Source organism: Amphiura filiformis, chromosome 12, assembly GCF_039555335.1.
Source record: "Amphiura filiformis chromosome 12, Afil_fr2py, whole genome shotgun sequence".
In the NCBI taxonomy this organism is placed as follows: domain Eukaryota; kingdom Metazoa; phylum Echinodermata; class Ophiuroidea; order Amphilepidida; family Amphiuridae; genus Amphiura; species Amphiura filiformis.
Window position 1 is genome coordinate 41719187 of NC_092639.1, and position 8563 is coordinate 41727749.

The 8563-nt window shown below is 34.8% G+C and overlaps 1 protein-coding gene across 1 annotated transcript in view; it reads right to left on the reverse strand.

Moving 5' to 3' along the window:
• The window catches only part of LOC140166212 (retinol dehydrogenase 14-like), a 51860-nt gene extending 50261 nt beyond the window's left edge, over positions 1-1599 (reverse strand). Inside the window, exon 1 of the mRNA XM_072189613.1 lies at positions 1383-1599. The gene's annotated coding sequence lies outside the window, so the exon portion shown is untranslated. The remainder of the gene's footprint in view (positions 1-1382) is intronic.
• Positions 1600-8563: the final 6964 nt, after the last annotated feature.

Consider the following 8563-nt stretch of genomic DNA (forward strand, 5'->3'; position numbering starts at 1 on the left):
TGAGAAGCAAAAACGTGTACAACAATGCCCTATAGGATAGTACATACACCAGTAGCGTAGCCAGCGGGGGGCAGGGGGGCAGTGAAAGAAAAAGTGCCCTCTGACAAAAAAAAATGAAAGAGAAAATCAGGAGGGCAAAGGAAAAGAAAAGGGCAAGGAGCCCTTTTCTAGCAAAATTCAGGGCCAAAATAGTGTAAAATACAAATTTTTTCAGCGCACGCCAAGCACATTGTAACAATAAAGCCCTTTTTAGCGAATAATGGTAGAAAATAGTGTAAAATACCATTTTTTTTTTCAAGGCTACTGCCTGCACATCATCCCAATAAGGCCCTTTTCGGGAAGCTCAAGACATACAGTCTCTATGTATTGTATGATGCAACTGCAATTTTTTTCATCTGTGCCCCCAAAAATTTTATTTTGCCCCCCCTGACCAAGAAAGCTGGCTACGCCCCTGACATACACTTACCAAAATACCAGTTTTGATGAATAAAAATGGGGGATGAGGCTGTCGATCAGGTCACAGACCTTTTAAACATTTCACAAGCTCCTCCCAGACAAAACGTTCAAATGTTTGCAAAAATATATTTTACATTTTAACAAAATTTTTAAAATGTTGTTGTAGTGTTTTTCCTATAGAGATTTTTATGACTTTTATATAACCTGAAATTTAATGTTATTGATATGTTGACTAAAAACTTTTTTAAAAACATTTTGTAAAACATTTTGTGTTTGCTGGGTTGTATCCTCACCACATACACACGGACATGTTTAGCTCATGTTATTGTATTCTATAACAGTATACTATCTTGGTGTAGAATATTCATCCAGTTGGTAAATCAAGAGTACATGAATAAATCAAATACTTGTTACGTTTCGTTAACACGGCGTTTCGTCAAAAACCATCTGACATCATCATCTGAATTAGGTCAATTTATTATTAGTATTAATACTACTACAATTGTAGGAGAGCGTGGCCTAGCGGTTAAGGCATAGGACTGTGAACCCAAGGGTCAAGGGTTCGAATCCCAGGTCCGGCTCTTTGTGTCCTTGAGCAAGACACTTCACTCTACTTGCTTAGTGCTTCGGAGGGCACTTTAAGCTGTCGGTCCCGTGTACATGCATATTTTCTCACATTAATGTAGTGTGCACGTTAAAGAACGTCACAGGCTATTCGAAAAGAGCAGGGCCGGGGATCATCCCGGTCATGTTGACTGTACTTCAAAATACACTCATCTACTCTAGGTTCCAGAGTAAAAAATAAGTACAGCTTGTCTGTACGCAGTGCGACAATACTCATACATATGAGGGAGGCACTTATAAGGAAGAAGAAGAAGAAGAAGAAGAATTAATATAGAACTTGAAAGTATTAAACAAAAACTTACAGTATGTAGTTTCATTCACAGGCTCCAACCCACATGAAGTATAGAAGCTTTTATAGATCGAATCCTGCCCTGAAAGTAAATCTCCAAAAATACAGTCATGTAATAGGCCTAAAATGGAAAAGTGCACCAGCGAATTTTGACATCCACTAAATATTTGCCATATCATGGGTAGACTAAACCGGCTTACATACAAGTGATATTGTCACAACCAAAGGTTCCCCTGTATACAAATACTAATAAATACAGGGTGTCTCAACGATAAGTGGGCTATACATAAAGTATGCTGCAATATACTATTATTAATATTATGTTTTACATTTTATAAGCTATAATGGGCAAAATTATGATTTGAAGGGTGCAATTTATTATTAGCTTCTGAACCAAACAAAGTTATTAGTTTTACATAAAAGTAAATGTACTTCCATGTTAGGTTAAAGTATGTGAAAGCCATTTAAACCAAGGAAGTGAGACACATTTCACTTCCCTGATTAAAGGGGCATTTCGTGATCCACAGCCTCATCCCCCCACTTTTCCCCAAAAAAGTTGAGATTTTTACACCACTGGATACCTCTGGCTACATAATGTTTATGTACCAAATATTTCTTGCAGATTAATTCGTTTAGCAAAAATATCGCCAAATTTGAATTTCGTTCTGGTGCACCAGAACGAAATTACAACACATTGTCTATGGAGCAGTGTAATACACATAATCATGCATAACTCGCAAACGCAAAATCGGAATCAACTGAAATTTTGGAAATAAGCTTTTTTCGTGGATATCTACTGAAAAATGTCATAAAATGAGGATGCTAGGATCACGAAATCCTCCTTTAAACTAGCACATAGCTGTATGCGCTGGGTCTCTTCACATGCTTTTCTTAGTTTGTAAAAAAATATTGCCACAGTGTGGGCTAAAAAACCCAATAATAAAACATCCTGCACACAACATACACACAGCAAATAGTTTTTTACAAAATATTTGAGAGACAAATTTTTTAAAGGCATCTTAGCCTCATAGGTGATAAAAAAAACCCGATGTTTTAGGGATGGACCTTTCAAATAGGATTAGTTGGATGGGTTATTTACTATTCTTTTTTTACAAATGACCCTAAAATTAAAAAACCTGGTGGGGTGGGGTCCGTGGGTGGGCCCATAGAACATGTTTCTTTTTTGTTTTACAGAAATATATCTCCATTCTCCATTCATTTTACACAGCAGGTGTAGTTTGGATGAAATCGTCATATTTTACAGGGCCTTCATTCTGCCCGAGACAATTTTGGGACACCCTGTATTATCCATGGAACAACACACAAGGGCACAGGAAATATCCAATAGTTGTGGTCATGCATGCTGACTCCATTTAACCATGAAATATATGGGTAATCATGATAATGCAGCACCTCTTGTCAAAAGTTGGTTGACCTCTCTCAAAGTTTGTTGTCTGGGTTCTTTTGTGAAAACAATGCCTGTGCAGTTAAAGTGATTTTGAGTTTACATTTTAGGTTATATTAGCGTTTTTAAACAATTGATTTCCTGGAAAAGGTTAACTTTTGTACACAACATCAGTCAGGCACGTATACAGAACTTCAGCAACCGGGGGTGCGAATTTCTTGGTGAGCTAAAGATAATGAAACGTATAAATATAACATATTGAAGCTTACATTGTCAAATATGGTTTAAATTAGAACAAATTCGCGTGAAGCGCACCCAAATTTGCTTTTTTAAAGCTGAAATTGGTCAAATATGAGATTATTCATCAAAATCACATGCACACAGGTTTCTCTTCTCTTTTTCTCCAATATCTATATTTATACCAGGGGGGCACCCATTTTAAAAGGGCTGTATATGCTACTGATATCAGTCATATGAATCAATAACTTGTCTCCATCATGATAGAAGTCTTTTGTTTTTTTCAGTAGTATTTTATTTATTTATTTATATTTAGTAGCAAAATGCTCTTTTTTGTGTTTTACTCTTTTTCTGAGATTTTTTTTCTCCATTTGCCAAATTAGTGTGTGAGCCTGTCATGTCAGATGGGTGTTTGGTACCAGTGGGGGGGGGGGGGGCAAAGCTGCAGTTGACATCATGGGCTACACAAAAATGCCTAATACGCCGTAGAAGTGACATAGTTAATTGGATTAACTACCATAGCAATAAATGAATACAATTTTGACTATACCGCCCTGCATTACACGTTCACGCGGTACCGATGCATTGAACCCTAGATGTCAAAGAAAAGTTGATCACTCGCACCTGTAAGATGAAAAGAGCGGTATTGTATTCAATCTATGTTTGCTGACATACACAGGTGATAATTGTAATCGGTTTGTAGTGCAGGCCGGTCTATTCAAAAATTGTATTCATCTATTGCTATGGAATTTAATCCGATTATGACGTCACTTCTACGGCGTATAGCAATTGAACCGGAGTGGCTTTTGGCGGAAAAAGGTCATCGAACTTTACACAGGGTGTAATTTGTTGCTCAAATTATGTTAAAAACCATTCCAATGTATTCCTCCAGTCACAAGGATTCAGAAAATTTATAGTTTGACCTATCTAGGACGTACCATTCTTAAGTTATAACCGAAAAGGTCACATTTTTGGCTCTATGGGGGTCAAAAACATCAACGTGCTCCGATTTTGACAAGAGGTGTCAAATTGTTCGTTTTGATAAAACAATTCAAATAAGGATAAGATTGCACCATTTAGGATGTTTCGTAACCTAGGTTACACAGCAAAATAGGTCAAGTCCCATTGATGCCTATTGGTTAGAAGATAAACATGAATAGGAAGACTGGATAATGAATACTAATTCTACGCCGAATATTCAGAGTCTATAAGTCCCTTAAATATCCCAATGATGCTTAAGGGATCGGATAGCAACATTTTGCACGGCATTTTTTGTGGGACATGAGAGCACATCAGACATATCGAATTGCATTCAGAATACGATGAATGTCCTTTTGATATCAAATAACTTTTTGAAATTCGCAATATAATACAAATTTTATGGCAAATTATTAAAATTCATCTTTTATATTTTCGATATTAACAGTCCTCAAAGTAAACTTAATAAATATAATGATATATACTTAAGTCTATTGTAGCTGGAATGAAAAGCCAAGCATCAATTAAAAATTTTAATCTTTCGTACTTAAGATATACAGAAAGTTTCCCAAAGGGACCTAACATTTTTAGGTCTTCTGGGGAAACCAATGTATATCTTCAATACGAAAGGTCAACATTTTCAAATGATAGGCGGCTTTTCCTTCCAGCTACATACTTTTAAGTACATATCATTAGATTTATAAAGTCTACTCTAACGAGATGTTAAATGTCAAAAATATCAATTTTGTATAATTTGCCATAAAATTTGTATTATATCTCGAATTTCAAAAAATCTAAATTATTTCATATCAGAAGGATATTCCTCGTATTCAGAATGCAAATACTGTGCAAACATTGCTATCCGATCCGGCGATCCCTTACGAAGGCACCAATTGAATGACACAATATTATTAAACCTAACAAGAAAAGACCATTGTTTTAGAACTGCTGCTTGGTAAGTTTTATTGGCTCGATATTTATCATTGCAAGATTAGGCGTTATTATTTGCACAATATTTATACATGAATAATTGTCTGTTCAGTATAAGCTGCAACATGACCTACACCTAAAAATGCATGTATATTCCACAAATTGAAAAGGGTCATGTTGCCATCTCATGGTAGAACATACTTTTAGATCATTTAGAGAAAGGTGACTTTGGTCAAAGGTTAATAGATAGGGTCATGTTTCAACTTATATGGAACAGACTATAGTATATTTCAGTGGGTTGGTAACATGCATACTACAATAATCAAGAATATAAACATATATGAACTGTCTCAGGGACTATACATGTGATACCATGGAATAATAATAATAATACTTGAAATAATAATAATAATATAAAAGAAAATATAACACATACTGGCTTACCGTTACAAACATACGTAATTTTTTTTACGTATACAACTCCTTTAAACCCTTTACAGGATTATCCTTAATCATTTATTAATTCATCAACTTTTTTCATTCTGTCCAAAGCCTAGGGCTATTACACACTATAATTAACACATAAAATAAAGACACTACAATAATATTTTACAGCCTATGGCTAGGTTAGCCCCATGGACACTACTGCCTTTTACAGAGCCCTTGATTGGTTAATTATATGGTATAATCATCTGAGTAACCAATCACAATAGAGATCTCTTGGCACTTAAGCATTGTCAGCCCTACTGGCCATTCTTATCATATCTCTGATTGGTTCAATATTATGATACAGGGCTCTTTGTAACCAATCAAAATACAGCTTTTAGATCTCTAAGGAATTTATACGGGCTATTTGTAACCAATCAAAACAGTTCTTAGATGAATTTAGCTGGTAGTGGCCATGGGGGTTACAAATATTAGCTACAATACATTATACTGGTTACTGAGTTGTAAAGTAAATAATAAATGCTTGTTGGGTATTTTTGGTAACAACTTATATTTGGTAATACATAAATTATAATTTGGTCATAATATAATACTAAAATGAAACTGCAGAAATTAAGTCAAACCTGGGCAGACACATACGAGGCAAACTGGAACGGAAAATCAGAAATTATTTAATGGTTAATAAAAAAAGACAGCAAAAAATAAAATAAAATGTAGTACATGTAGATCTTGTAGTTGTGTATTTTAAGATGTACAGTCATGACGTCCTGCGTTAGCACCACCAGGTGCGCTGAAGTATAGGGTGTGTGTGTGTGTGTGTGTGTGGGGGGGGGGGTTGCAAGACTAAGTCCAATTAGTCGACTATAGCTGTAGTTGTGACTAATAGCGAATACAAGGTGAAGGTGTGTACTAATTGGACTATTCAACTACATGTAATCTTAACGTTTTTATAATCATCTACAATGGAATGTCTCTATTCAATTTATTAAGCCCAATGCCGGTATGGAATACATAATAACTAGAAGCAAGTACATAGCCACATTTGTGGAGGGAGGAGGGGGTTACAGAATTTGCTAAATGTGGAGCTTCTTTCCCCCTAAAAGAGCGTAGATTCAAAAATAGGACTTAACATCCCAAAAAATGTAATTTGGATCTTATTGGGTAGTTTACATTTTTTGTGCACCCCTACACACCTGATGACTATAGAAGCCAAAATACTCTCATTCCAGATGACAGAGTTCAAAAACCTGCATACAATAACCATAGCTCAAAAGCTGACCTCATGTTGTGGAGTATGAGTTTGAATACCCAGTATACATTCAAAGGTCATTTTATGAGTGTACAAACATACATGTATTGAGGTTAGAACTGTGCCTTCATTGATGAGCATGTTTGAGAATCAACGGAATGCAACTTGTTTTCTGGTTGTTGTTGGGTTTTTTGCAGTTACAATAATAATTTGATTAAAATTTACAAATATACTTGAAAATACTGGCACTGACATGTACAATATAGGGACTGGCATAAATACACAATCATAATGATCATCACTGGTACAATATCAGAGAGAAAAAACAATTATTCATATTGGCATAATGAGTATGTACTGACATTTACAACATAAAACAATGTCAACACATATTGATCGATCAATGGTAATAGTTATGTATTATCAATTTCAATGAACAAAACCCTGTATGGGAAAATTTACCCTTTATAATATTTCTTTTGAACATACATTTTGTGTATTTTATTGTGTGATTAGACTAGTATGAAAGTTCATCTGTGTTGGTAGACTTCATAATTAATTATTTAAACCTGTGATCTCAACACAGAAATAAAGACCACAAATTTTTGGTCACAACTTTGACCTTCATCAGGAGACTGGCAACCCAAGTTCGGATTCAGTGACCTTTTGGGCACTTGACGCCAAAATTTGACTGTACAATCTTGGTAAAATCTTAACCAGGATGCAAGATACTTTGAAAGGATGTGAAGAAGATAGTGAAGGACTACATTTACATCGGAGTCAACCAAGGATCTCTCAACCACGAGGGGCCCGATACAAGTTACAAAGAGTGTGCGATCATGTTTTGGGGTCAAGTGTCCAAAAGGTCACTGATCCTGAACTTGGGTTACCAGTCTCCTGATGAAGGTCAAAGTTGTGACTGAAAATATGAGATACGTCTTAATTTTTGTGTTCCGATCATAGCAGTTAAAATAATTAATTGTGACTAGACCACACAAGATTAGCTTTTCGGTGACTATCAACAAAATATCACTCAATGAAGCTCATAAATCCCTCATTGTAATCAATTCACCAAATTTCGTGATCCCTTACACAAACGATTAACCAAAAGTGGTCCCACAAATAAAATTTGACAAAGTTTGATCGAGATGAAACACTTTTGACAAAACTTGAATTTGATTAGCACAAATACACATAGATCATCACTTTGTTGTTCACTACTAATACTACGCATACTTGATCCAATAACTTTTTGTATTTAATACTTTATGGTTAACAATTTTCACATGGACAAAAAAACAATCATTTTACTAGCGTTTTATAAGATTAAACGCTTACTCACATACACAAAATATCAGTACAAATTACTGTTAAATGTTGATCAGAATAATTTGATACACTGATGATCGATACACAGAAAAAGTATAAAAGAAAAGGCTAAAATTTTTGTTCATTATACAATTATGTTTTGAGTTGTTTCATGGGTTTTTTCAGTGATAACAATTAAAAGATTATACATGTACCATTTGAACATTCCAGTTGAAATCCATACATCCTCTATGGAAGAGTGTGGATTTCAAATGGATGATTCCATTTGAAATCTACACCCCCTACGGTGTATGGATTTGAACTTTAACAACTATGTGCAAAAATAGTCACTACATACATACATGTAACATTAGTATTTTGTTGTTGTACAATAAACACTATACACCGAAACATTTGAATGTACTTCTAGTGCAAACAATTTTACCATCACGGTAAGATTCCGTCTTTTAGTGTCACTAATTATTTTGTGATAATCTCATCGAGGGTGTTCGAGTTGGTTACCAAAGTAACACTGACACAACACTACCCATTAAAGAATCGGTAGAAGTTTTTTTGCTTAAAAAATCAAATCATGGTTCACAGTTTATACAAAGAAAAATATAAAACAAAAAAAGTCTTC